This window comes from Mus musculus, chromosome 10, assembly GCF_000001635.26.
Source record: "Mus musculus strain C57BL/6J chromosome 10, GRCm38.p6 C57BL/6J".
Classification (NCBI taxonomy): Eukaryota; Metazoa; Chordata; class Mammalia; order Rodentia; family Muridae; genus Mus; species Mus musculus.
The window spans coordinates 112,740,066-112,763,292 of NC_000076.6; the positions used below are offsets into that span (position 1 = coordinate 112,740,066).

The 23,227-nt window shown below is 38.0% G+C and overlaps 1 long non-coding RNA gene across 1 annotated transcript in view; it reads left to right on the top strand.

Moving 5' to 3' along the window:
• The window catches only part of 1700010J16Rik (RIKEN cDNA 1700010J16 gene), a 58,674-nt gene that overhangs the window by 13,140 nt on the left and 22,307 nt on the right, over positions 1-23,227 (top strand). The window contains exons 3-5 of the long non-coding RNA NR_040579.1: positions 16,361-16,507; positions 17,154-17,346; positions 19,402-19,544. This is a non-coding gene — a long non-coding RNA (RIKEN cDNA 1700010J16 gene). The remainder of the gene's footprint in view (positions 1-16,360; positions 16,508-17,153; positions 17,347-19,401; positions 19,545-23,227) is intronic.

Sequence of the window (23,227 nt, forward strand, 5' to 3'; positions counted from 1 at the left end):
GCATGGAAAGATATGGGATAATGATCCAAGTATAGTCAAGACAAGGAACTCTGAGCTATCTTTTTGTGGTTAGTAAAAACATGGAGAATTACAGACTTTGTCTCCCGAACATGGGGAATTACAGACTGTCTCCTGCGACAATAAATAAAGAAATGACCATTAATGTATTTCTGTACTTAGTAGCTACATACAGCTATACCAAGAATAATGTTGGTATATTTCAATGTTTGACCTTCAAAGACTTAAAGCAATGAAAAGCAAAAAGGAGTATTAACCAAATTATAGGTGAGAAGCATTTAGCATGAGTTTGTGGAAGATCTATCAATATGTAAGTACTACAAAAAGAAGTTCAAAGCAAGTTCATGAAGAAGAGGAAGAAGAATATATGGTAACCATATTTGCTTGTTCCATTTAGGAAGAAGAAAGGAGAAATGTGGTTACTATGCTATAACATATCAGACATTAGAGAGATGTCAGGGGACATGACAATGTTCCAGTTACAATTATCAAATGGACTATCTGCTTTTCTTCTAATCTCCAAAACCTACAATGCAAGGATAACCAAGCATTTAAATTTGCAGATGATAGAAGCAGAATAAATGTTGAACTTAAAATATGTCAATATCAACCAAACAGATAACATGTGTTTGGAGCATGGAAGTGATTATTAATTTACTCTTAATTGTATATCAAGTATATTGTAATATAAAGGAAATAAAAAAAGAGATCAGTAATCTACAAAGATGAAATAAATAGTGCCCATGATTCATTATCTTTATCTGTCCCTAATTTGCTCTCAATTATAGGAGTAAAGATATGCAGTTATCTACTTATGTAATATTTCTCCAGGCTTCTTAAATTTTGAGTGATGAAACAACGAACAAGCAGATTGGCTGTGCTATGGGGTTTTTCCAGCTGTAACAAGTTGTGACATTCATGTTTCACAATGCTTCTGGTGGAGATAGAAGACTGTAAAATTTAGCCAACACTGTGATTTCATGTGTAATCAACATATAAAGATAAATATTGCTCCTCCCCCAATCGGTCTTCACTCTTAGGTCATGGGAATTGGAGGCAAATACTTTTACCAACTGAGTCATCTGGCAAGCCCCTTATTTCTCTTTTCCTTTTTTGCTCCTTCCCTTCTCCCTCTTGCTCCGCTCCTGCTAGCTCTGGCCCATAGGTTTTTTGTTTGTTTGTTTGTTTTGTTTCTCATTATGGATGGGTGTGAGCTACCATGTTGTTGCTGGGATTTGAACTCATGACATCTGGAAGAGCAGTCAGTGCTCTTAACCACTGAGCAATCTCACCAGCCCATCCTTATTTCTTAATATATTATTGTTTTTCCTTTTTTTGGGGGGGGGAGAATGTATGGTGTGTGGGGGTGTGTGTAGACATGTGGAAATTAGAGGACACACAGCCACAGGTGTCAGTTCTCAGTTTCCACTTTGAGACAGAGGGTTCTCTTTACTTTTAGCTGCTTCAGAACCAGGCTAGCTGCCCTGTTAGTCTTCAGCCATTGTCATATTTCCACCTTCCATTTTGCTGTGGAAGAAATGGAGATCGGCACAGGCTATCGTGTCTGGCTTTATGTACATCCTTGGGAATCCATTTCAAGTTCTCACACATGTGCACCCACCAAGCGAACATCCCAGCCCTGTTTGCTCTTTTGATCTCTCAATCCTTTGTTTACAAATATAGAATTAATTTAATAGCCAGGAGGCTGGATTTTGAGCCAAAATGATGTTATTTTGAGATGAAAGAGGTAAGCATTACTGAATGTGTGCTTGTCAGTTTTTCACCACTGTGTAATTGCTTTTTATCATAGACACTTGCACTATGTGATGTACATGAAAATTACTAAGTGGCATTGGAGATTTAACTAATTAACCCCTATCAGTGAATGAGCAGTGCAGTTTATAAGGTTCCTTGGCTATGATAACACTGACCCATTGAAAGCTGTGTCCTTACCAAACTAGCTGCTCTGTGCTTCTCGAATACATTTAAAGCACCTCTCGTGTATAACAACAACAACAAAAAGATTGTCAAAGTATGATTATCTTCTTCTGTACTGCATTATTTTAAATGTAATATTAGGTGATGAGTTTTCTGAAAATGTAACTTGCATTTGACAACGTAAAGTTCTGAATGTTCCCGTCACACACGATGTGAACACCTGGATTCTAAAAAGACGTTCTCATCCAGATACGTATCAGGCTAGAATTTCTGTTTCAGCAGTGGTGGGGGATGTCCCAAGAGCAGTTAAAGAGTGAAATGCGGAAGAATCAGAGAAGCGTTTTGCATTTTTTCAAAGCTGAAGACTATTACTTTAATATCATCGGAGTGCTGCTGAGATGACTGTCAAAAGCTTTGTTTCTGGGGTCATGAATGATTTTTCTAAAGGAATATATCTACAGGATATCCAGTGTTCTAGATAAACATAAACATAAGCATAAACATAAACAACATCTGATTTCCATGTCCTTTTAGAATTAAATTACAGTAGGAAGACAAATAAGGAAACAAATACTGACTGTCAAAAGCTGTCCTCTCTCTGGAAAATATCATAGACATTTCAGAGGAATGGAGGAAGGTAAGACATCCCCTTAAGAGTTGTAGATGGTTGGTTTCATTATCTCTGTTTTAGAACAAGAATACATCACAAGTGCACTGTCTGCAGTTTCAATGACAGTAGAGCAAGAGATCTGTGGCTTTTTGATGTGAACTTTCAAGATGTGGTGCACAGCTGGAAGTGTCCGCTGCACCATGATTTTTCCGTGCAGATGCTTCCCTGGAACTGTGTAACACATGGCTTTGAGGGTACTGTGGAAGGTTCTGCAGTACCTGCACTGGTGTCCTATAAAAGCTAGGAAAGACTGCTTCACACATGACACCTAAGCCTCTGCCACAGAGACCAGCAGATTGGCAGAACAGAACAAGTACATAGCTGTGGAGGGGCCGTGGGCATTGATTGACCTTAGGAAAGGTTTCAAACAAAGCCTAAAAGATCATTGAGGATTCTTGAGCTTAGAAATGATTTGTAGATTCTAGAAAGCACTTGTTGTAAATTGTTATTAGTGCCATGTCCAGCATGACTCTGGGGACAGAATTCAGTGGGCAGAGAGAAAATGAAGAAAAGGCAGACAGAGGCACAGAATCTTGGGATGGAGTGGTCTGGTCTCTGCATTAGAGAAGCACCAGCAGCCTAGAGGGTCATCCTGTTTTATTACATACAACTGAACAAGAAGGCAGTGTTATTACATACAGAGAAATAGGGAAGGAGGGTTTCCTGGATCACAGAGGCAGGTTTAGCTACTCTCAGTAGGATCAGCCTCTGTACTGGATCAGTGATCACCCTGTAAACATCAAGGTGAGATGCGAGAGGGGTGAGCATTTTTCTTTGCCTTCCCCACAATGGGTGGGAGGCACTGGGGCCTTGGATATTTCCTGTTTGTGTCACAGAGGACTTCATTCAGTGCTTTCCCACATAAGAAGCCAAAAGGCAAAAGACTGGTTATTTGTTGTTCTTTAGACAGTTATAGTTAGAAGAAAAAGAAATGTAGTTTTCTATTGGATTGCCTTGTCCAGCCTTGATACAAAGGTCAACGTTATTGTATCTTTTTTTTTGTCTTGCTTAGCTCTTGGCTCATGGAGGCCTGCTTTTGTCAGAAAAGAGGAAGTGTGGGGATCTGGAAGGAGAGGATCGGGGGTGTCTGAGTTTGGGTTTTACATCTGTGAAGAGACAACATATCCAAGGCAAATCTTATAAAGGACAACATTTAACTGGGGATGGCCTACAGGTTCAGAGGTTCAGTCCATTATCATCAAGGCAGGAGCATGGCAGCATCCAGGCAGACATGGTGCAAGAGGAGCTGAGAGTTCAACGTCTTCATCCAAAGGCAGACAGGAAATGACTTCCAGACAGCTAGGACAAGGGTCATAAAACTACAGTGTCACACTACCTCCTCCAGCAAGGCCACACCTCCTCCAGCAAGGCCACACCTCCTCCAACAAGGCCACACCTCCTCCAGCAAGGCCACACCTCCTCCAACAAGGCCACACCTCCTCCAACAAGACCACACCTCCTCCAACAAGGCCACACCTCCTCCAACAAGGCCATACCTCCTCCAACAAGGCCACACCTCCTCCAACAAGGCCACACCTCCTCCATCAAGGCCACACCTCCTCCAACAAGGCCACACCAATTATATATATATAATCTCTTAAGAAAAAAAAAGAAAGAAAGAAGCTGTCTCAAAATTACCCTTAGGTGTCCTGTAATAGCAGAGACAGAATATTCCTATTCAAGTTTGCTTTTCTTTTGCTTTGACAAACGCTAACTAGGCTGGACAGGATAAGGTCTACTTGGCTTATGTGTTTATATAAGTTCATCATAGAGGGAAGTGAGGTCAGGAATTCAAAGCAGAAACTTGGAATAGAAAAAAAATGAAGGAACACTACTTACTAGCTTGCTCCTTTTGTTAAGCTAAGCTAGCTCTCCTATGCAAGCCAGGCTCATCTGCCTAGGAACGGTGCTTCCTACAATGGACAGGCCCACCCACATTAATCACCAATAGGGAGGACCTCTCATGCACGTGGCCACAGGCCTATCTGACACAGGCAGCCCTTACATTAAAGCTCTCTCCTCCCAAGTGACTCAAGGTGTTTTCAAGTTGACAATAAAAGTGTATCTAGGGCAGAACCTCAATGGCCAGCAGCAATGATGGAGCCCTAAAGTAAAAAACATTAGGTAAGATAGAGTATCGTGCCATTTGCAGCATGGCAGGGCTTTGGCAGGAATCTTTCCTTAGCCTTTAGGAGGAAGGGGAGTTTTCTGATTCTTACATGATTTTGTTGGGTGGGGGCGTGGAAATATTCACATCATGCCATCCTGCCTGGCCCAAGCCTACCTGTTGGAGGGCATATAAACACCATGGCACATAAGCACTAGGTGGGACCACAAGCTTACCTTGAGCTGCAAGGGGGATTGATGGGAGACCACAGCACAGGATGCTATCAGAGAGAGTTAGAAGAGAATATGACTTGAGACAGGGAGCTAGGAAGTAAGAGTGTCTGTGATCTAACAGTTATTGTGAACAACAATCAGATTTGATCATATTTATTATAGTCTATATAATAATAATAGATTTTTTAAAACATATAACTTAATTAACTTAATTTATTAATTCAATCAAACAGTTAACATTTCTGACATTTTCATTCCACCAGTGATCACCAATCTCTGAGACACCAGCTACACTACTATGTATCCTCAGACTCATCTGATTTACATAACACCTTAACGTTTTTATTTAAGGAAATTGGAGGAAAGGTTACTTGAAGCAATTAGTTTTGTAATAAAATCTTTCAAGTGAGAAAATAACACTGTATTTCTCCATGGAAAGTTATTACAAATTCTTGGCACCCTTCCTCCCAAAATAATTTATGCTATATTAGAAACACACCCGTGTGCCCACACACACACAAACTGTGATTACCACAGTTAAGTCCTCTGGGTGCTAGATTTACATGATTAATAAAGCACTGAAAATATATAGCAGCACATGTGTTATAAAATAATCATAGCTAGTATTTGCCACACATACACACACGCACACTCATACACACACACAAACACACACACTGCAGGATTGTCTATGTGCCTGGGCTATATCAGGGAATTAAAAGAGTCCTTTGTCCTTTTGGCATTTACACTTTAGAATAGAAAATAAATGTTATAAGCATGTAAACCATCATGTAGCATATTGGAGGAACTTCAATAGTTAAAAATAGTACATAGGTTAAAAGGTAGAGAAAGTAGGGGAAAGAACTTGCAATTTTACATGGGTGGATCAGAGTCTACTTAGGGAACCAGTGACATTTTAGGAAAGAGCAAAGGAGTGGATGGAATGGTTGAATAGGCACTGGAAAAAAAAAAGACTTCCCAGACTCACACAATTCATGTGAAGACCCCAAATTAGTGTCAATAGTCAAATTACTGTGTATAGTCCATAGAGAGAAGTGGTAGAGTAAGATTGTATCTAACAAGAGCAGTGGGGAGTTGGCACAAGAGGGCTCAGAGGTATTGGAAAGACACTGGCCAGCATTTTCAGTTCAAGGTGGAACTATTTGGAAGGTTTTAAAGATGGAATAGCATGGTGCACTTTCATTCCTAAGAGATGATTTGAGTTTTTTTACTGAGCATAGACTGGAGCATCCTCTTTAGGTGGCTTCTATGGTGCTGCAAATTAGGAATGACAAGAAGGTAGCATGCAATACTGAGAAGTATATTCTCAAGTATTTTGGAATGATTTACAGGTAGGTGAAAGATTAGCCATAAGGCTTCAAGGGAGAAGTGGAGAAGACTCCAAGATGTCTTCCTTGAACAGACATAAGGCTAATGTCCTCAGCCGAAATAAGACGTGGTTTGGGAGTGGGAGGTCTCACAAAGCAGAAAGGTTGTTCTGATAGAATTCCAGATGTCTTTCAGGCAGCTGAGGGGAGATACTGAGAAGATATAAATCTAAACTTAAGATAATAGATGTGAACAAACAAATCCACAACAGTTGACTTGTTTGTATACCGTCTAAAAGAGGTTCAGGTTTAATATTCCAATGACACAATGAATGCACATGGAGTGAGGTTTTGAAATATTCCACTATTTATTGTGAAGCTATAAAGCATAGTCCACACATTTCATCTGCCAGTATGTACTTGTAAAAATGTCCTTGATAAATTAACCTTTAAGCTCAATGGCCCAGCCATTAAGCAGTCACAATAACAGTATGTAATGTAGCTAAAATCAAAAGACTACACTGTGAGCTCCCTCTGCTGTTAGAAATTCACCAACATAGAAAACTGGCTAATACTCATGAGACTTAGCTAAATCAAACATGAATTTGAAGTATAAGCAAATTGAGTTTACAGGCTCACTTGTTTCTTCTGTCTTAGGTTAAAATCGTATTAAGATAGTTGGATAAACACTGGGGTGAAAGATTTTGAGAATTTAGAAGCAATCACATTATTTACATTTTTAAATTTTATTGTATTTTTAATTCATTTTTTACACTTCATATTCCAATCCCCTCCTTCCCCATCCACCTTCCACATCCCACACATCCTCCCCACCCTGTCTCCACATGGATGACCCCACCCTCCACACTGCCTGACCTCTAGGGATAAAAATGGAGAGAAGCCTGAGGAAAAGAAGGTCCAGCAACAGGCCCAAAGTGTGACCCAGCTCAAGGGGAGGCCCCAAGGCCTGACACTATTACTGAGGCTATGGAACACTCACAAAAAGGGATCTAGCATGAGACCCAACAAGCTGCTTAAAGAGTCAGATGCAGATATTTGCACCCAACCAATGAACAGAAGCAGCTGACCCCTGTTGTTGAATTAGGGAAAGGCTGAAAGAAGCCGAGGAGAAGGGCGATCCTGTAGGAGGACCAGCAGTCTCAATTCATCTGGACCCCCGAGATCTCTCAAACACTGGACCACCAAACAGACAGCATACACCAGCTGGTTTGAGGCCACCAACACACATACAGTAGAGGACTTCCAGGTCAGTGTTCATTCAGAGATGATGCACCTAACCCTCAAGACACATCATTTACATATTAAAAGGAACACAGTTACTTATTTATCAGTGGAACCATCCAGCATCCAGACAAGAAGCAGAATAAGATAGAAACTCTACTTTTCAAAAGGAAAATCATGAACATGCTGCTGTTTCCCAGGGCTACAGATATTTTCCTTAAAAATTATTTTTTTATATTTGGTAACTATCACATAGAGTGGCTAGCCATTTTGATAAGTTAGTTGGTAGTTAACTGGTAGGCGACAGTGATCTTAACTGTAATCTTTACCGATGATGTTAAATTAATAAAATGGTACATTTTATCTATAGAATAAGATTTCAAATTTGAATCCAACATTTCTGCCTCTAACAAATTATAAGCAGTAACAGTAGCACCTTGCTTTGCTACTTAATACTTTGTAATGTAATAGTGTATCCAGTTATAAAAAGAATACCTATGTAACAATCGCCTGTGGATATAGTAAGGCATAAGCTAAACTTGGGGGAAAATGTGCTTCATAACTCTACACACAGCACAGTCAAGACTCAACGATTTAAAGGATGCTATAGTTGCCCATGAATGAATATGTAATGTTGTTGAACAGGACACCATAGCAGTGAAACCATACAACTGAGCTGTTCCAGGTTCTTCTCTCCGTGTTCTTTAGCTTTTCACTTTAGAGACTAAGTAAAATACTAGTATGTCTCCATTGCACTGGACACTTCACTTTCTGTTATATGAGTACATGACTTTCTTTTTCAAATTGTAGCTGACTGACTCCCTTGGTTAATGTAGATGCCCATCTTTGTTAATTAAGAAATGCAGTTTCCAAAAACAAATTGCTTTGTGTCTGGACTTTGCTATCTTTGTTGGTCTTTTGAGGAACCATTCAACCTTCAGAGGTTTATTTTTTTTTGCCTCTGGCTATTTGAAATAACTGGAAATGGATAGGAGTCTAATAGTAGCAACCAAATAACATATAAATCAATACATTTGGAGTTTGTAATACAGTTTGGGATACAAAAGAAATATTCTCTATATACTGTGGGTGCCTATATTTTATAACTACTGTATTTTACTTAGTGCTATGGCATATTTTAACTGTCAATTATTTTGTGCATCTATTATTTAGCAGACATCAATTTATCTAATGGTAACAAATTGTAACATTTGTGTGTGCATGTGTGTATGTGCTTGTGCATGTGCGTGTGCATGTGAGTGTGTGTGTGTGTGCGTGTATTATGCTCAGAACCTAAGTAAATGGATGGCAGAAGAGAAGCCAGCAATAAGCATTGGTCACCTTAAGTACAGATATATCAGTGATGCTTTTTAGTGATTATTAAGAGCTGAAAACTTAATTTTAAAATAGAAATTGTTAGAAAGCAGTATACTATTGTTTTCTGAGTGTTTAATAAAATTAGTCACTTAGACATAATAAAAAATGAATCAAATAACTTGTTATAGTACAGAACTCTGTGAACTCTTTTTATTGTGTCTTCATTACTGACCTCATTACTAAAGGAAACAGGAGTCAGAAGGGGCAGGTAAGATAATGGTCGAAACTAAGGCAACTAGGCTACGTCTTTTTGCTTGTGTGTCTTTCGTTTTCCTTCCATCAGTTAAAATTCTTAGATGAAACTGATAAACTCTAAATACTCACCTACAGTTATGTGCTTTCTCCAGTAAAGATCTACATTCTAAACTTTCCCAAATAGTATCACCAGCTGTGCGGACCAAATGTTCAAATGTAGGAGCCCATGGAAGACTCATTTAAACCACAACAGCTGGCTCTGAAGAAGAAGAAAAAAAAAAACTAAACTAGAAGTGGACACATGTTCAACAAAACATCAGTTAAAAAGATCAACCACCTAGTGCAAAAGTAACAGGTATTTTTTTTTTACATAATTAAAGGAAAACACAATAATACTGCATGCTAATGAGTTGTTACTGCTTTAGAAGAAAGATAAATGGCAGCTCACTGATTAAGCCTCCCTGTTCTTTCTATGAAGATTCTATTCATTCACTTAGGTTAGGTGCTTTTCTCTTCCATAGTCTTTAAACAGAAGAGATATGTAAGTTCAGAGATTTGGGAAGTAGGATTGGCAGTTACCTAGATGCCTGTCAGCCAGAGAAGATGGGTAACAATCAAGCACCCAACCAATTCCAGACCAGTGAATAGACACAAGGCAATAGGAAACTTTCTGGAGGGAAACAGAACAGATGGAGAGAAAAATTCCCCGGGGGAAAGAATGGTCCAGGCACTTGGGTTTGCAGGAGGTAAATTAGGTAGATCAAAAAGTGTAGCAGCCAATTTCAATTCCTCTGGTGCTTATGAACATAAAATCTACACACTGTATGGTACCTGGAACATAGGACCACAGGAAAATATTTTTTCTGAATACACATTCTTGGAGTGCTGGGCCTGAGCACTGTATAGAAAAGATTGGGAAGATGAACGGCAAATGCTACAGTGTAGAACCATCTTGTAATAGTTGATAACATGGGTCGAGTACCTCCTCTAATAAGCCTGGGTAAATCTGAAAAGATTTTTACAAACATGTGTGTGACATCTAGAAAATTGTACAACTGGAAGATGAGTGATACAGGTTTCTGATATGACAAGCGATGACTTCTGATATGCCTATATTGATTAAGAATTACAAAAGACAGAGGAGCTAAAAAAGATTGATAGGGGGGCTAAGTGTACTCCCTGGAGATTTGATATAGCTGTCTCCTCTGCCAGTACCTGATAAATACAGAGGTGGATGCTCTCTGCCAAGCATTGGACTGAGCACAGGGTCCCCAATGGAGGAACTAGAGAAAGGACCCAAGAAGCTGAAGGGGGTTGCAGCTCCATAGGAGGAACAGCAGTGTGAACCAATTAGTACCCCCAGAGATCCGAGGGACTAAATCGCCAACCAAAGAGTACACATGGAGGGACCCATGGCTTCAGCTACATATGTAGCAGAGAATGGCCTTGTTGGTCATCAATGTGAGGAGAGGCCCTGGGTCCTGTGAGGGCTTGATGCCTCAGTGTAGGGGAATGCCAGGACCATGAAGTAGGAGTGGGTGGATTGGTGAACAGGGGGAGGGAAGAGGGGATAGAGAGTTTCAGAAGGGAAACCAGGAAAGGGGATAACATTTGAAATGCAAATAAAAATATCTAATTATAGAAAAGAAAAGAAAAGAAAAAGAAAATTAGGGCTTAAAATATGGGATTATTAGTTGTACCTACAACCATTATGTTAGGAACACACACACACACAAACCTATTTTTTTAATTAGGTATTTATTTCATTTACATTTCCAATGCTATCCCAAAAGTCCTCGACATGCACCCCCACCCACTCCCGCAGCAACCCACTCCCACTTCTTGGCCCTGGCGTTCCCCTGTACTGAGGCATATAAAGTTTGCATGACCAATGGGCCTCTCTTTCCAGTGATGGCAGACTAGGCCATCTTTTGATACATATGCAGCTAGAGTCAAGAGCTCCGGGGTACTGGTTAGTTCATAATGTTGTTCCACCTATAGGGTTGCAGATCCCTTTAGCTCCTTGGCTACTTTCTCTAGCTCCTGCATTGGGAGCCCTGTGATCCATCCATTAGCTGACTGTGAGCATCCACTTCTGTGTTTGCTAGGCCCCGGCATAGTCTCACAAGAGGCAGCTATATCTGGGTCCTTTCAATAAAATCTTGCTAGTGTATGCAACGGTGTCAGCTTTGGAAGCTGATTATGGGATGAATCCCTGGATATGGCAGTTTGTAGATGGTCCATCCTTTCGTCTCAGCTCCAAACTTTGTCTCTGTAACTCCTTCCATGGGTGTTTTGTTCCCAATTCTAAGAAGGAGCAAAGTATCCACACTTTGGTCTTCGTTCTTCTTAAGTTTCCTGTGTTTTGCAAATTGTATCTTATATCTTGGGTATTCTAAGTTTCTGGACTAATATCCACTTATCAGTGAGTACATATTGTGTGAGTTATTTTGTGATTGGGTTACCTCACTCAGGATGATGCCCTCCAGGTCCAACCATTTGCCTAGGAATTTCATAAATTCATTCTTTTTAATAGCTGAGTAGTACTCCATTGTGTAAATGTACCACATTTTCTGTATCCATTCCTCTGTTGAGGGGCATCTGGGTTCTTTCCAGTTTCTGGCTATTATAAATAAATAAGGCTGCTATGAACATAGTGGAGCATGTGTCCTTCTTACCGGTTGGAACATCTTCTGGATATATGCCCAGGAGGGGTATTTCGGGATCCTTCGGTAGTACTATGTCCAATTTTCTGAGGAACCGCCAGACTGATTTCCAGAGTGGTTGTACAAGCTTTCGATCCCACCAACAATGGAGGAGTGTTCCTCTTTTTCTCCACATTGGCACAACAATCAAAGAAAATGCAAAATGCAAAAAACAAAAAAAAACTATTTTAAAATGCCAGTTTTAAGTTAAATTCAACTATATTAATTTACTATTGAGATCATTAGAAGAACTGTCAATTTGATATCATGAGATACTACACAGGGGTTTCCAATAATTCAGAGTATTGCCATCATAAATCCTTCTTTGTTTGTTGTGATTTTTAAAGGCATTAGAGAGATTCCAGATTTGATCTTTTACTCACATGTCTTACATTTAAGGAAGCTATTTATTGCTCTTTTTCTAAATTAATGGATTTTGAAAATTTTTTCATAGTCTCTCTACCTTTCCAAAGCAAGACAAGAATCAGCTAGGCTTGTATTTATTTCTATAATCTCTCCATTGTCAATCCATCCAGGTGGAAACAATTCATGTAGCCTCAATTCATAAGCTAGGGATATTAATTAAATGTCAGGGAAGTTTTACAATTACTGAGCTAAAGTAGTGGTTTGGAACCACTTAAAAAACAAATGTCTAGGTACATTGTGAAGAGTTAGCTAGCTTCTGGATTTGTCTGTGATGGGTGTGTTAATCAGATTAATTGATGTAATCAGACTTCACTAAAAGTGGACAGCAGCATCACCATGGCAGGAATATACGTATACACACACATATATTCCATATGTATATGAATATATATTCATATATACATATCTATATGAACCAATGTGTGTACATTTTATTACTAAAAATATCTTTTAATCATACCTTTAGTTTGATTTATGTGTTAAAATATTCACTCACTTGAATTGTAAGTTCAGGGTATCTGGTCGAGTTAAAGAGTTGTGTATCCATCACCACAAACCAAATTTCTAGCAGTTGTACTACTTCCAACAGACCCCAATACCACTGATGGGTCCCTTCCAGTTACTGTTGGCAATCCCACCACTATATCCCTCTTTATGTGTCTATGGTTTTATATCCTCTAGATATTTCATTCTAATGATGTATGATACAGTACTGGGTCTTTTCCATCTGGCTTCTTTCATGTGTTAGAAGCTTGAGGATATTGTTGCATTTCCAAATATCTACTCTTCATATTTCTTAAGTTGATTACATACCAAATGGCTAGATCGTTCACATTATTTTATCAGTTTACCAGTTAATGGACATTTGAATTATTCATAGTATTTCAAATGTTGTCAATTACTCTGCTGTAAATCATCTTCTATAAGTCTATATTTGAAAGTAAAGTTTCCTCCGGGTAGATGCCTATATGTGAAATTACTGAATTATATGACAGATTTACCCTTACCTATTCAAGACACTGACAGATTGTTTCTAAAATTATTGCCTATTCAAAATTTCCACCAGAATATAGCTTGTGCTTGTCATAGATTTCTATCTTAAATGTCTCTCAAAGATTTCAGTGGCAAAGGCTTGGTTAGTTTCTACATTGCTGCTACTATGAGGTGGCATAACCTTTAGGCCATGGAGTATAGTTATAGATCTTTAGGTCATTGTCATTGGAAACATGTCTTCAAGCAGCCTTCTTGTTGTTTTTCTCTCTTGTTCATTTGTCTCATTCATTTTGTGATGCCTTTAATAGAGGATCATGGACCGGAGCCTATGAAACCGATCCAGAGCAAGCTGTTTCCTTTTTAGGAGTTGATTTTCTTAGATGTTTGTTATAGTAACAGAACGCTGACTAACACAGCACTATTAAAATCACTGGATGCCAGGCACAATTTAAATTTCAACTAGTGGTAAATTATAGATACATAGAACTCATGATGTTGTATTTCCACAACCAGTTTCCTTCTACCTTTAGCATTTGAAGGCCATTTTTCCCCCAGATTTGTTATTTTCTGCATGAACAACTTCCTATGCAAATCAGGGTTGGGATATCAAATATAAGAATTGTTTAGCTGTAGGCATTTTCGGATTCTAGATTAAGGAAGTTCTTTGTGATAATTAGTCACATCTGGCAGGGCCACTTACATCATTGCATATGCTTAGAGGAATAAGTAGCTTGAAAGATCAGCAAAAGAATTTTGCCTTCTGGCCACATTTCAAGAGAGCACATTTATAAACAAGTGAAATATATTTTAGAGCTATGTTCATAATGTCTTATTTTCCTTAAAATAAAGTCAGCAATCCATCTGCTTTTGCAATCAAGAACTGGGAAAATGTGTAAAGTGAGCAAGACAGAAATACCATCTAAATAAATCTGCTACCTGGAATATCAGGGTCACCCTGAAGCAATTACATCACAGCATAATTGTATAGTTCTTCTACCTTTGTTGCTCATAAAGTAACTTGAGATTAATGATATTAGTATATTTATTAGTAATATTTCTATTTTCTTTTATTTTTACTCATATATGAACACATCACTCTAAAGTCTTAGGTTGTGACTATGAAGATTAATATAAATGCCAGCAATGCTCAAATTTTGAGAAAAATTACAACTTAAATGTTTCATATTTTCTTATATTTATTGAATAATGTGAAATAATTTAAACCTGTCTCAGGAATTGTGTACAATAAAACAAGAAATATAATTATGATTTGTAAAATAATGGAAAGGGTAGAGAAAGAATCATGGGAGCAGTGAAAATTAGATTGAAGAAAAACTAAGAAAACTAAGGATGTTTAACAATTTCCAATTCCTATTTATTATTTCAGCATATATCCATTTATGAAGTACATGATGCCAGACAATATTAAAGTTACGAGAAGTACATATAATATAAAAAGATATGTTTGCTCACATCCTATAAATAATGTTCTAGCATAAATAAGGAATTAAAATATAGTATAAAGCAAGACTATTAAGTTAAACACAGTGCTATAGGTGCATGAAGAAGCTCCATGAAGCTTCACAACCTTGAGGAGGTCTAGTAAAAAGCTCCAAGCTGAAAGTAATGGAAGGGCCATGGAGCAATACATACGTGCCAAGATGGCATTTGGTTGCCCTGGCAATTAGTGATGCCTACTGAAAACTAAACATACAAATAGTTCAAAATGATTACGTATACAAGTTAACTATTGAGTGGCTTTACATTTTTGCATAGTATACGATTTCTTGTAATATCTTAATCTTCCAAACATGACTTTTTCTTCATGTGGGTATCTGGATATATAATGTAGATATACAAATCATACATTTATTCATAATAAGTTATTAAAAGTATTTTAAAACAATTCTTTGGATTTGGTATACTTACAATTTTACCATTTTATAAGATAAAAACAAATTGGCATACCAATGAAGTAAATGTGCTTGTTTATTTTTTATTCAAAGAATTAAATCTTTGCTGAATAGTTGGTGCTATGCAATTTAGAGTTTTTCAGAGATGATTGATAGTTTTATTTATAATTATCAATACCTCAGAACACTATTGAATATAAAGAGGTAGCATACACACATACACAGACACACACACAAACAAAACAAAACAAAACAAAACAACAAAACAAAACAGAGGTACGTACAAGCCAGTTTCAGAGATACTGAAAGTTCCATCCTAATCCCAAACCAAATTTTGCTTAATGATTCTCTGTGAGAGTTCAGTCAGCAACTAGAAAGAGTGATTATGAGGATACATTTTAATATGCTATAATGCAAACAAGTCTCAGTTTGGTATACAGTAAAAGATGACATCATGAAAGCATCACAAGTTTTTGTTTTTTTTTTCTTTCTGCAAGCAAATCATTAGGGTTCTATTAAAGAATCATGGTTTATGTATAGAGGAAGACCCATGGAATTTATAACACCCAATAATCTGAGCTAAGGTGTTTCAGGCAATGTTGCTTGTTTTCTGTATGACACAACAGCACTCTCAGGGCAAAGGAAGCAATTGTCTTCAGTACCAGGGAAGCCATGAAGTCATACAATAGACCTGACTTCCATTATAAATTCGATTTTAAATATTTTTGGTCATTGCAAATTCAGAAACATTTTCCCCTGGTCAAACTTTTTCAAGTTATATGAACCTTTATGGGCTAACAATCTAAACCCAATTTTTTCCAGAAACTTTTATACACTAAGGTTGGTGTGCATGACCATATAGTGAAATGTCTACTTATACCATCCATTTCATTATTAGATATTTATCTGGCCTATTTTTAAACTGGTGAGAATGACCCTCTAACTTTATTTATGAGTCAATAGTTAGTCACTATTCACAATGTGTAAAATTGTATGCTGAGAAAAACAGTCAATGTAGGTCCATAAATAAAACACAGAGTGAAGCAACTAAATAATGTTAAAGAACAGTAAAAATCAAATATCTAATTTATAGGACCTGATAATTGGTTATATGATTTTGGTAACTTTATATAAGAGCAAGGAAATGCAACAAAGTTTTAAACAGAGGAATGTAGATTTTGATTCTGGGTGTTAAGAAGATACATTTGACTACAGGATGGAATGACATGGGAAAAGCAAAAGTTGAGCGACCAAGAGGTGAAAGGGTGACTTGTTCAAGCATCCTCAAGTAGAAGCATTGAATACAAAAAATCAAGAGAAATTTTGGAAATTGAATACACAGAGCAGAATGGCTCATTCGATGTAAGTGAGAAACCCAAAGTACTTTCAAAGCTTATGATGTGATAGAAGTTACTTCATCTATGATATAATATTTGCTAACTAGAATATGACCAAAACCTTTATTCTAGAAAAAAAAATAACAGTATCTTCTGTAGACAGTGAGGATCTGAGAGTTTTGGGGATTACCATTTGGAGTTGTACACTCTGTGGTTATATGTTTACGGTTCCGGAGCTCAACAGAAATGTGTAGGTTAGATTTAAAATGTTATATTTTTCATGGTTGTTATAAGTTCAAAGGTATGATGGTATTCACAATTTTGTTTATGGCAAGGATGATTTTCTCAAGCTCTATAGAATTTCTCAGTGATTGAGAGTTATATCCCTAGGCTTTGCAAAGTCAATTATTTTGTGATAAATGGAATAGACAACAACCCGAGATACCTTGAGGCAGGTTAACGTGTGCAGATTTGGCTGCACTGTGCCAGCAGTTTGAGATGAAAATGAGGCTGTTTCTAAGGATTTTCCTTTGAATGTGATTGAGCCACAACCTTGCCAGTTCCATCACAATTTGGAAATACTGGCTTAAGGATAAGGATTTTAAAAATATAGCTTGGTGTTTCCTCCATCTAACCCATTGTCTTATTTACCTCTCGATTTCTTCACTCAGACATCATGGTCAAGGCAACTCATAGAAGACAGAGTTTACTTTGTGCATATCATTTCAGCATCATCGAATCCATGACCTACTGTTCTATCAGGAGCATAGATGGCATCAGGAAGGCAGACATGGAGCTGGAACAGTACCTATGAGTTCACATCTTGAGAACATGGCAGAGACAAATAACTTTTGGAAAAATTCAGTGTGTGAATTTGGATCTCTCTCCTTCCATACCTACCTAAGACATGTTCTGTTTAGCTTTAATCTTATGGCAAATTAGCTAGGCAGGAAATAGAAGGTGGGACTTCCTGGGAGGAAGAAATGAGGTCTGAGAAGACAGAGGAAGGCCTTTGTGCCAGGATACGGACAAGACTACAGGCCTGGAAAGTACAGAAAGCCACATGGCTGGATAGGGCGAGGTGGTCGGGTTAACTTTGACAAACTACTTGAGAGTCTTCCCAGCTCAGGCCTAAGCTTTGAACTATTTAAAAGTCTCCATATGATAATTTGGGGGACTAGCTGGTTAAGGAATAATTGCCATCATAAAATTTCCAGCATTAATTAATTTGTACAGAATATTAATAATCATTTTTACAGCTAACTAAAAATGGTATGGGCTTTTGAAACCATAGAGCTGAATCTCTAGTGACACATCTCTTCCAACAAGGCTACACCTCCAATCCTTCCCAAAGAGTTTCACTAAGTGGATACCAAATCTTTAAAAAATATATATTAGCCTATAAAGGCTATTCTCAAACTATAACACTCATTTGGTGAGTGGTCGAGGGGGATAGTGGATAGGGGGTTTTCAGAGGGGAAACCAGGAAAAGGGATAACACTTGAAATAAAGAAAATATCTAATTTTAAAAAAAGTATGAGACTGTAAAGGCTATTCTCAAACTATCACACTCATTTTACATTATTATTTTTCCTTAATCATGGATTTTTGATTGCTTTAACTCCTGGTGTAATTGACTAATGATTTCCATAATAATTAACTAGAATGCGAAACATATGGTAATGTTCAATTAACACATAGCCATTGATCCTTTGACTAAACTAAGAAAAGTATTCTCAGCGATCAACCCAATTACTATCTGACAATAATGAAGAGATAAATGAATGATGACATCTAAAAATTTCTTCAGAAAAATGTGAAGATGTTTACACGTATTTACTTATTTTCACATTTTGACAAAGTAAAAGCTTTGCTCTCTATGTTGGTTAATGAACTTAAATCAATCTCCCCCAAATTCTCACAATCTTTAATTTCAAAAAGAAAAGAAGCTGGTATTGTGAAATAATCAGGTACATAAAGAGCTGTAAAAATAGGGAAGAGGGGAGACACAAGCTGGTTTGGTGAAGAGAGGTCCTTGCCACCAAGCCTGGAAATCTGAGTTTGTTCTGCAGTACTCACAGGACGAGAGATAGAACCATTCCCAGAAATGACCTCAGACATCCACACGTGTGCTGGAAGCACCTGAACATATACAATAAAATTTAAAATGTAATTTAAAATAGCTTAGTTCCTCCGGACTGGAGAAATGGATCAGGGGTTAAGAGTACTTGCTGCTCCCCTAGGGGACCCAAATTCTACTCGCAACACCCAGGTTGGGTGGCTCACAACCACTGCAACTCCAGCTCCCTAGCCTCTGTGGGTATCTGTACACGTGGTATACACACACAATGTACATAAATAAAACTAAATCTTACAAAAGGCACAGAGATATTAAAAAGTATAAACCCATTTCTCCAGTGAGTCCATATTGCATAATACCAAAACCGTGAAAGTAAGGCAGGTATGTGAGTGTGCTTGCAACACACAGCAATGTATGTGTATCTCTCTTTTTTGTTGTTGTTGTTTTTTTTTTTGTTGTTTTTGTTTTTTTCAAGACAGGATTTCTCTGTGTAGCCCTGGCTGTTCTGGAACTCACTCTGTAGACCAGGCTGGCCTCGAACTTAGAAATCCGCCTGCCTCTGCCTCCCAAGTGCTGGGATTAAAAGCCTGTGCCACCAGGCCCAGCTGTATGTGTATCTCTATGGAACCACTGTATCTATCAAGCAAAGAAACTGTCCATTACTTCAAAGATTTCTCTCATTTCATTCACAAGTAGTCACAATATCTCCCATGCCTAACTGACAAACACCAACTTGCTCCATAATTTTGTCACTTTGAAAATGCTACGAAAATGCAATCATATAACGTATACTTTCTGTCTAGTTTTAGTTTTTAAAGGATTAATTCTGGTACCCACAGAAGTCAGAGGAGGTCGTTAGATCCTTTGGAACTCGAGTTATGGATGGTTGTGAGCTACCAAGGGAGTACTTGGAATCAAAACCCGGTCCTCTGCAAGAGCAGAATGTGCTCCTGACTTCTGAGACATCTCTCCAATCCATCAGGTACTTGTTCCTTTGTTTTCTTTTAACATTAAAAAAAAAGTTAAATAGCCAGGCGTATTTTGACAAGTGCCTGTATTTAATCCTAGCAATTTACAGCCAGAGGCAAGAGGATCTCTGACCAGCAGTGAATAGTAAAGCATCAAGAGCTACATAAAAAGACCTTGTCATTTAAAAAAAAAATCACACACACACACAAAGGCTATTAGCTGATTGTGATAATTGTATTTTACAAGCATAGAGAAAAAATATAACTGAATAAACATTTAGGCTTCTATATAGAATTTTATTTCTTAACAGTAGTGTATAAATGAAAATTTAGAAAAGACTCGGCTGGAGACAATGAAAACAAGAAAAGTTTACAGTTATTTGCCATATGGGTAGATCAAGTATGGACAATAAAAAAATCCAGTCTCTTATTTAATGTCATGTGTGTGTGTGTGTGTGTGTGTGTGTGTGTGTGTGCATGCATTTTGGTGGAGCATATTTAGAAAACATCTTCAGAAGTTTTATTTATAGACAGAATTTAGCTATGAAATGTATCAGCTAATGATCCATTCATGGCAACACAAACATTGTATTTTCAAAAGTCCTTTTGTGTAATTCTTTCCTTGATTTTGCTAAAATACCTTTCAAATATAACATTTCTAATAGCGAGATACTAAATAATAAACAAATGGCTTAGCTAACTTCCCTCTAAGCTCATGAAGATATACACAAAGGCAAAAGAGGAGATTGCATCCATCAAAACTGCCTAGAGAAAAGAAAGGTAGGAAAGATTAAGCGACATTTTGGCTGTGTCCTTAACAAGGTCTTGGCAGTCTGTTGGGTCACCTTATTCTAGATCACAGCCATTGCCCTTTCCTTTCAGTCGTGAAGGGTAAGCAATGTAAATGATTGTTCACTGGTCATGAGCTTATGTCCCAGTGTTCTGGAGCAGATAGCATGCCCTGAACAGAAAGACTTGTGAGGCAATGAAGCTTATCTTCAAAGCCCAGACTTTGTCCTTCCCAGTTAGAGTCAGGACAGTTTCTTTCTGCCTCTTCTGGTTTGTCTCTGCTCTCAGCCACAAACAGGGTACCGGGAATCTCTGCTTATAAATGGCAGTTGTCCCAGGGATAGCTTTGCTAAAACCTTACCTCTGAAGAATATTATCAGTTAGATAGTTTGTTGCCCTTCACTGAAACCCCTATAAATGCTGGTGTGAAAGCAGAGACTACTATGGTAGTCTGGCAGAATGGAAACATTTCACACTAAATCTTTAACTTTACTGTGAGTGTGCATAATTATTGCACTCCTGTTATGAGCAGAAGAGGTACTGCAGCCTCCAATCTAATTTACAGGGATGCTCCGGTGGAGGCAACACTGCTGCTGAGTCATGCTTTTTAATTGCGGTGAGAGTTTAAACACACTTGCGTGCTTTTTTCTCCTAATATATGTAAATTTGTGTCTTGTTTATCTAGCTATGAGAGAAAATAAGTCACATTTTATGGCTAGTCTGAAGAATATTTATTTTGATCATTTGATTCTGTTTTCATTATTCCGAGAAACAAAATCCTTAGATTTATTAAAAGAATTTCACAGCAGAATCATATCTCCACAGCTATATTTATATCTAGAATGCAATATTGTCTTATGCCTAAGAGAAAACTACTTTAAAACACCAAACAAACACAAAGGCAAAAACAAAATAGGCTATTTTTTTATAATAAAGCCCAAATCCACAATTGGGTTTCTATGTAAATAAAACCAAATAAAAACCAAATCCTTGAAATCAGTAAAATTACCAGATAGAACCCACTAGATTAGTTCACCCATAGCTCATATCTATATCAGATACATAATTTAATAATCTGAATGCATTATTGTCCTGTTACATACAGCAATATATGGAGCCTGTTGTCAGTGAAAGCTCACCGTTTCTATTGTCTATCAAGGAAACTAATGCACGATATTAGCAGCTAAGGACTAAAACATAATTAATGGGAAGGAATTTTCTTGGTACCTGAAGTGACACGCAATATCAAAGGTGAAAGCAAAAATCTGTAAATCAGCAGCAGCCAAGACCAAGCAATAGGTGCACTTATTCTTTCGATGGAGTGTTCTCGATAGAGATAAACAATCTACCAACTTGGAAGTACTTGTAGAGTCCATGTGTTTGGAATACAAACTAGGCCAAAGGGTCAGAGAGTTTTTGAACTGGAGGCCAACAATAAGTTTCTCTGTCATTTGAAAAAAACAAAAACATGGATATTTCTAGCGAACACCATGTTAAGCAAAACAAGCCAGGCACAGGAAGGAAAATACAGTGTGATCGACAGCAATTGAGTTACTGGCACCAGAAAGCAGAATGCTGGTGGTTACGGTCTTCAAGATAGAAACTGGAACTTGGGAGGTACAAGGCAAAGAATTAAAATTGCACATAGATGTTCAATGATGTCCTGCATATCATGAGAGGGCCTATAGAACAGCTGTGGTAGTCTAGAAAATTCAAAGCAAGGATTTTTATCCTCCTGAGAATTTTATGTATGAATACCAGATTTACATCATTTACCCCTTCCTCTTCTTCCTACATTTTCTATCATTTTTTCTACTTCACAAAGTTACGGCCTCTTATTTTTAATTATTATTGCTATAAACATATAAGTTTATTAATGAAGCTTGTTGAGTCCATTTGGTATTACTCATATGTCTATGTGTTTCATCCTGACAACTGGGATTGGAGAGCCCATCACAGGACTCGTGGACAGCAGACTGATATTCACTCTTTCAGTAGCTGCTGTCTATAGCTCTTTATCTAGGGCTGATACCTGGTAAGAGTTACCCCATCCACATTGGCGTGTCTGTTAAAGGTGTTATTCTTTTCAAGTCTTTCTCTTTTTTTAAAATTAATCATTTTATTTGTTTACATTTCAAATGATATTCCCCTTCCTAGGTACACCTCCACAGACTCCCCCCTCCTATGCCCCTCCTCCCTCTTCTTTGCCTCTATGAGCATGCTCCTCCACCCACTCACCCATTCCTGCCTCACTGCTCTAGCATCCTCCTATGCTGGGGCATCAAGCCTCCACTGGACCAAGGGCCTCCCCTCCCACTGATGTCAGATAAGGCCATCCTCTGCTACATATGTATCTGAAGCCATGGCTCCCTCCATGTACACTTTTTGGTTGGTGGTTTAGTCCCTGGGAGCTCTGGGTTGTCCAGTTAGTTGATATTTTTCTTCATATGGGATTGGTAGAAGCTCTCAGAGAACACCCATACCAGACTCCTGCCAGCAAGCACTTCTTGGCATCAGTAATAGTGTGTGTGTGTGTGTGGGGGGGGGGGGTGCCTGCAGATGGGATGGATCCTTAGGTGGGGCAGATTTTGGATGGCCTTCCCTTCAGTCTCTGTTCCATTTTTTTTTGTCCCTGTCTTTTCTTTGGACAGGAACATTTCTGGGTTAAAATTTTTGAGATGCATGGGTGGCCTCATCCCTCAACTGGAGGCTGTGCCTATCTTCTGGAGATGAGCTCTATAGGTTCTATCTCCCCTTTGTTGGGTATTTCAGCTAAAGTCATTGCCATTGGCTCCTGGGAGTCTTCCAGTCACAAATAGTGACCTAGGATTAGAGTATTAGGCATTAATTCTTTCCCATGAAGCAGGTCTTAAGTCCAGTTAGATAGCTGTTGACTACTTTCAAGTTA